General features: G+C 36.6%; 1 pseudogene; it reads left to right on the forward strand.

The window, feature by feature from the left end:
* Nucleotides 1-1,840: 1,840 nt before the first annotated feature.
* On the forward strand, nt 1,841-3,475 carry LOC104218315 (premnaspirodiene oxygenase-like; annotated as a pseudogene).
* Nucleotides 3,476-6,114: the final 2,639 nt, after the last annotated feature.

Here is a 6,114-nt window from a genome sequence, read left to right on the forward strand (position 1 = left end):
GTCTATAAAAAAAGTGCAGTTTAATTTCCCGAGGACGAGCAATGGTTTAAGTGTGGGGTGTTGATGATAGGCTATAATTATGTATTTTAGTCGCTTATTACACTCAAATTTACTGCACCTTAAGTGAGTTTGAGATTTAATCGCTAGTGTCTTGCACTAATTGTGTGTTTTATGCCTTGTAGGAGTGATTCCGAGCTATGTAGATGTTATGGAATGAATTTAAGTGATTTGGAGCTTTGAAGTCTGAGTAAAACCCCAAGGAATTAAGACGGAATCGTATTCGGGGATCAACGGATGATAGAGCAACAAAACAAAGAATCGAGTAGGTATATCGCGCACTGTCTAGTACAATATACATAACTTTTTTCTTAAAACTCCATTTGGGATCAACAATATAGCATTGAAAATATAACTCAAAGGGCTACAACTTTCATGTTTTACATTTTTCCAAATTCTAAAAGGAACAGGGTGAAAAACGTGGTCGAAACCGCGACCTCGGACATGAGGCAGTACACTAGGAAAGTACCGCGCCCGTGGCGCTCCCGGGCCGCTGCCGCGGACGTCCAGGCCTTCAAACTTGTCCCTTTTCACGTAGAAGAAGGTATAACAGTTTGGGCCCGACCCTACTTGGTATATATACATGGAAAACGGTATTTTGAGAGGAGGAGACCAATTTTTGATACAGATTCGACCTAAGGAGGCAGAGACACAATAGGAGCAAGGGGAGAATTCTTCTACGAGTTTTTTCTTCCTCTTCCTATTTTTTCATTGTGATTATGAATTTTAATATTGTAGTTTTACATACTATTATCAATAACTAATTTATTATCTAGGGTTTTGATAGAACCTTTTGTAGGATAAATTCTTGTTATGTTTTTATATAATTGAGCCGTTGGATTTCTCTACTTATTCAACTACGTGTTGTTGTTGTTGATTGAATGACCATCAATTGACTATGCCTATTTAGTGTGTAGTGCTCGAGAGAGTATATAATTAGGTAGTTGTTGAACAACGTCACTCCTAACATATGTGAGAAATCAATACAGTGGGTTTAAAGGCAGGTTTAGAAATAACAAAGCCTTGACGTGGTCATAATGAGCGGTTAGATAAAGCCAACTAGCGTAGTTCGAGAGAATATGTCTAGTAAATTGTTGTAGTTGCTCGAGAGAGAATTATGACATCTAAAGTGCTCACGATTAGTAGAGAATACATTGGCAAAATTGTAGGGAACATAGCTAGAAAGATTTCGACAATTGGGGAAATCATAACTCTAGACCTCCTCAATTTAGTCTCCAACCCTTTGTCTCGTTAGTTGATAATTTTACCGTTTTCTAGTATTTGCTAGTTAATTAGTTAGAAATATATCTTTATAATTTAGAAAATTGTTCAAACTTGTCTTTTTAGTGATATTAAACAGATATAGCTAAGTCTTAGTTCTCTGTGAGATTCGACTCTGGACTTTTAGACCGAATTATATTTGCAGCGACCGCTTATCCTTTTTAGGACTAGAGTTAGGCGTGATCACAAAGCAATTATCACTTTTCAAAAGCTTTCTGGCATTTATATCTTCCCTTCATGGTCTTGTTCAAGACATATGTCAACAAAGGTTTAAAATATTGCCACAACTACTACCTAACAACGTACGCATCCACACATAAATAGAGAAAACTACCTGCATGTGAAGATGGTTTCCTTAACTACACGTTTTTGTAATGGCTTATTTAGGTATAGCTGAACAAGTTAACAGTATGCATTGGATGTCCTTGCTATAAAAGCCTGCTAAAACGTACGGAAGCAATATACATCTAAAGCTCCCGTTCCTTCCTTACGGGTTAAAAAAATGGAGATCATTCATTTCTCTACTTTCAATTTTATTGCACTGCTCATCTTCTTTTCCTTCATTTTTGTTCTAATTGACAAGAGAAATAAATCAAAACAACAAAAGTTGCCTCCTGGTCCATGGACACTTCCCCTAATTGGAAGTATCCATCACCTAAGAGGAGCATTTCCACATCGCACTCTTAGAAAATTAGCAAGAAAGTATGGGCCTATCATGTATTTGCAGCTTGGAGAAATTCCTGTCGTAGTCATATCATCACCTAATGTGGCTAAAGAAATTCTAAAAATTCACGAACTTGCCTTTGCTGCTAAGCCACGACTTACATCCATAGACATCACTACTTACAACGGTAAGGACATTGCATTTGCACCATATGGTGACAATTGGAGACAAATGCGTAACTTCTGTGTTACGGAACTTCTAAGTGCCAAGATGGTTGTCTTTTAGTTCCATTCGGAATGATGAGATTTCGAGTCTCGTCTCATCAATTCAATCCACGAATGGTTCAGTTGTCAACATAACACAACACATTCTTCACTATACAAACTCTGTGACATGTAGATCAGCCTTTGGAAGAGTACAAAGTAATCAAGACGAGTTGATAAATTTGTTGAGGGAAGCACTGGATTCATTAGGAGGATTTGATGTGGCTGATTTGTTCCCTTCTTGGAAATTACTTCACAAGATGAGTGGGGTGAAATCGAGATTGTTAAAGCTGCATCAGAAGGTTGATGCAGCTCTAGAGAACATCGTTAATGAGCATATTGTGAATCGAGCACTCAACAACAAGGGAAATAGTGAGTTTGGAGGTGAAGATTTGGTTGATGTTCTCCTAAGAATTAAGGAGAACGGTGAACTCCAATTTCCAATCAAAAATGATCACATAAAAGCAGTAATTTCTGTAAGTTTTCTCCTTAAAACATTTTTGTGCACTACTCTCATTGGATAGTCTATTACCTTATATGTGTACGGATCAGTTGTCTTTATTTATGTACTTATTTTTTGTCGATGTAGGACATGTTCGCTGCTGGAACTGAAACTTCAGCTGCAACTATTACATGGGCATTACCGGAAATGATGAGGAACCCAAAAATTATGGCCAAGGCACAAATTGAAGTGAGACAAGTTTTCAAAGGAAAAACAAGTTTTAATGAAAAAGATCTCGATAGATAGTCATACCTAAAGTTAGTCATTAATGAATCGTTAAGGCTACATCCTCCAAGTCCTTTTCTGCCCAGGCAATGTAGGACAGAAACATATATTGATGGATATAAAATACCTCCCAAGACCAGAGTACTAATCAATTCATGGGCACTTGGAAGAGATCCCAAAAGTTGGCATGACCCTGAGAGTTTTATACCGAAGAGATTTGAAACTTCTTATGTTAACTTTATGGGAAATCACTTTCAGTTTATACCATTTGGTGCAGGAACAAGGATTTGTCCAGGAATGCAATTTGGTTTAGCTAATGTTAAACATCCATTGGCTCGGCTCCTCTACCACTTTAACTGGGCACTTCCATATGGAATTAGTCCAGAAGATCTGGATATGATTGAGAAGAAGGGATTAAGTGCAGCGAAACATAACGATCTGTGCTTAATTGCCACAGATCACAGAAGCGACGAAAACTTTTGATGTTGTGCTTTCAATGCTTAAAGTCATACACTATATAATGCTTCATCCTTTAATTAATTTGGTTCATATTCATGTCGCCCTTTTATCTTTTAAGTTTACAGTGAAAATTGGCAAAAGAATAAGATTCAGAGTTGGTTGTATAGTTCTGGTTTGGAAGGTCGGACCTAATGGTGCACTAGGGCCGGGCCTGAACCGGACCGGACCGGGCCCGCGGTCCTAACGGGCTTGGTGGGCCGGTCTTAACGGTTCTTTAAAGCCCGTGGCGGGCCGGTTCTTCCTAGAAAGCACACGAGCCCGGGACCGCTAAGCCCGGGACCGGCTGGTGGGCCTGGGCGGGGCCTAACGGCTAGTTTTTATTTAAATTTTTTTTTTTAAAATTCCAACGGTCAAAATTTAAAAAGTAGCCGTTTGGGCTGCAATTTTGACCGTTTGGATGTTTAGAAAATAGCCATTTGGCCCACAAACATTATATAATTACACTTTTTCCCAATTCTCAACTATAAATACCCCTCATTCTTTCATTTTTACTCACCAATTCATCAATCTCTCTCAATCTCTCTACTATAATTGCTTATTTTATTGTTGAAATTTCGTGAAAAATTGTGAAGTTGGTGAATTGAAGTATTCAAGTCTTCAACGATTTTCAATTTTCAAGAAGTTGTTCGGCAATTCGGTAAACGCGTTCCAACTCTTAAGTTTTAATATTATAGTTTTGTTAGTTTTATTTAGTATAATTATAATTAATATGGCATTTTCTTTGAAAAATATTTTTGGTGGTAAGGGTAAAGCTAAAATTGGTGAAAGTAGTGGCCAACCTACTACCCTTCCCCCGGCTCCCCGACCCAGACCTGGTAGACGTCCTGCTGCTCCTATTATTCTTGATAGTGATAACCCCTGTTTTCAATTTTCCGATAGTCAATTTTGCCATAATGTTGCACCAGGTCAAAATTTAGATGATGAAACTATGAATGCTCTTTATCCTAATGAAACTATCTTTGAAAATAATGAGGAAAATGAGGATGAAGATGAAACCCAACCGGATTTAGATGATACACCTACTAGTCCTGTTAATAACCCAATTGATGTACCGTCCGACCCACCTGTAGAAACCCCTAGTTTTAATAGACAACCTTCTAAACGCCTAGAAACATCATTAGTTTGGAATTTTTTTACTCAAGTAAGATAACCAAATAAGGCTAAGTGTAAAACATGTGGGAAATTACTGGCGCATAAATATACTGGAGACCGTAGCGGCACGGGTAGTTTGACTAGGCACATAAAAACACACCCTAGAGATAAAGCTAGATATTTACAAATGAAAGCGCAGCTAGAGGGAACACATGTAGATTCTGATGTTAACCCTAGTACAGGTTCAAATCTAGTTCAACCAGGAATTAACACTGTGACCGGAGGTATTTTATATTACGATCCAAATAGAGATCGTGAAGAATTAGCAAAGATGGTTACCGTTATGTGCTTACCCTATTCTTTTCCCTCTAATCCTAATTGGGTGCATTATATTAGAAGAGTTTTTAATCCTACTTATAAAGGTTGGCCTCGCGCAACAGTTAAGAGCGATATTTATAAATATAAACATGAATATGAACAATATTTGCGGTATTTATTTACTCATATAAGTAATCGGATTTCTATTACTACTGATATTGGTAGAAGTGGTAATGATTGTGATTATCTAACTGTTACAAGTCATTGGATAGATGAGGAGTGGACAATGCAAAAACGCATTATTGCGTATAGAATAATTAATTCATGTCACACAGGTAAGTTTATAGCTAACACTGTTGCAGATATTTGTAGATATTTTTGCTTTAGAGATAAAATAATGGCAATTTCTATGGATAATGCTTCTAGTAACACTAGTGCTATAGGCATACTTACAACAACACTAAATCCTGCATTTAGGAATATATTCCATGTTAGATGTATTTGTCATATTTATCATTTAATTGTCGGTGATGGTATGCGAATTTTAAATTTAGAAATTGAAAAGGTTAGAATGGCTCTTAATTGGCTTTTTTATTCAAACCGTAGAAGTAGACTAAGAGAATATTTTAAAAAATGTGATGAATATGGCCTTAGAGAAAGAAAAGTTCCTAAACCTTGCCCGACTAGATGGAATTATATGTACGAAAGTTTAGTAGTTGCATATGAATATAGAAACCCAATTAATGCAACGTTTAATGCTCGGGTAGGTGGTGAGGATGATGATGAAATGCTTACTACTCAAGATTGGACGAATGTTAAAATTCTTATAGATTTTTTAGAACATTTTCAAATTGCTACAAATGCATTTTCTGGGCAATATTATCCTACTATTTCAAACTGTTTAGTTTATATTGCAGCACTATGTGATTTGTTTGTTGAATTTTCGGAGGGTGGGGAAATTTATCAACTTGCTATAAATGCAATGAAAGAAAAGTTTAAAAAATATTTTTTCCCTATCCCTCCTATTTATGGTGTTGCTGCAATGTTAAATCCTACAATGAAATTAGGAGGTCCTCATTTTTGGTACTCAAATATTATAAGGCTTTAGATCTTTCAAATGAGGAATTTGCTACACTTGCAGATGCAAAAGCCTCAACTAAAATTAATGCTCAAATAATTTATAATGATTATCA

The sequence above is a fragment of the Nicotiana sylvestris genome, chromosome 6 (assembly GCF_000393655.2).
Source record: "Nicotiana sylvestris chromosome 6, ASM39365v2, whole genome shotgun sequence".
NCBI lineage: Eukaryota > Viridiplantae > Streptophyta > Magnoliopsida > Solanales > Solanaceae > Nicotiana > Nicotiana sylvestris.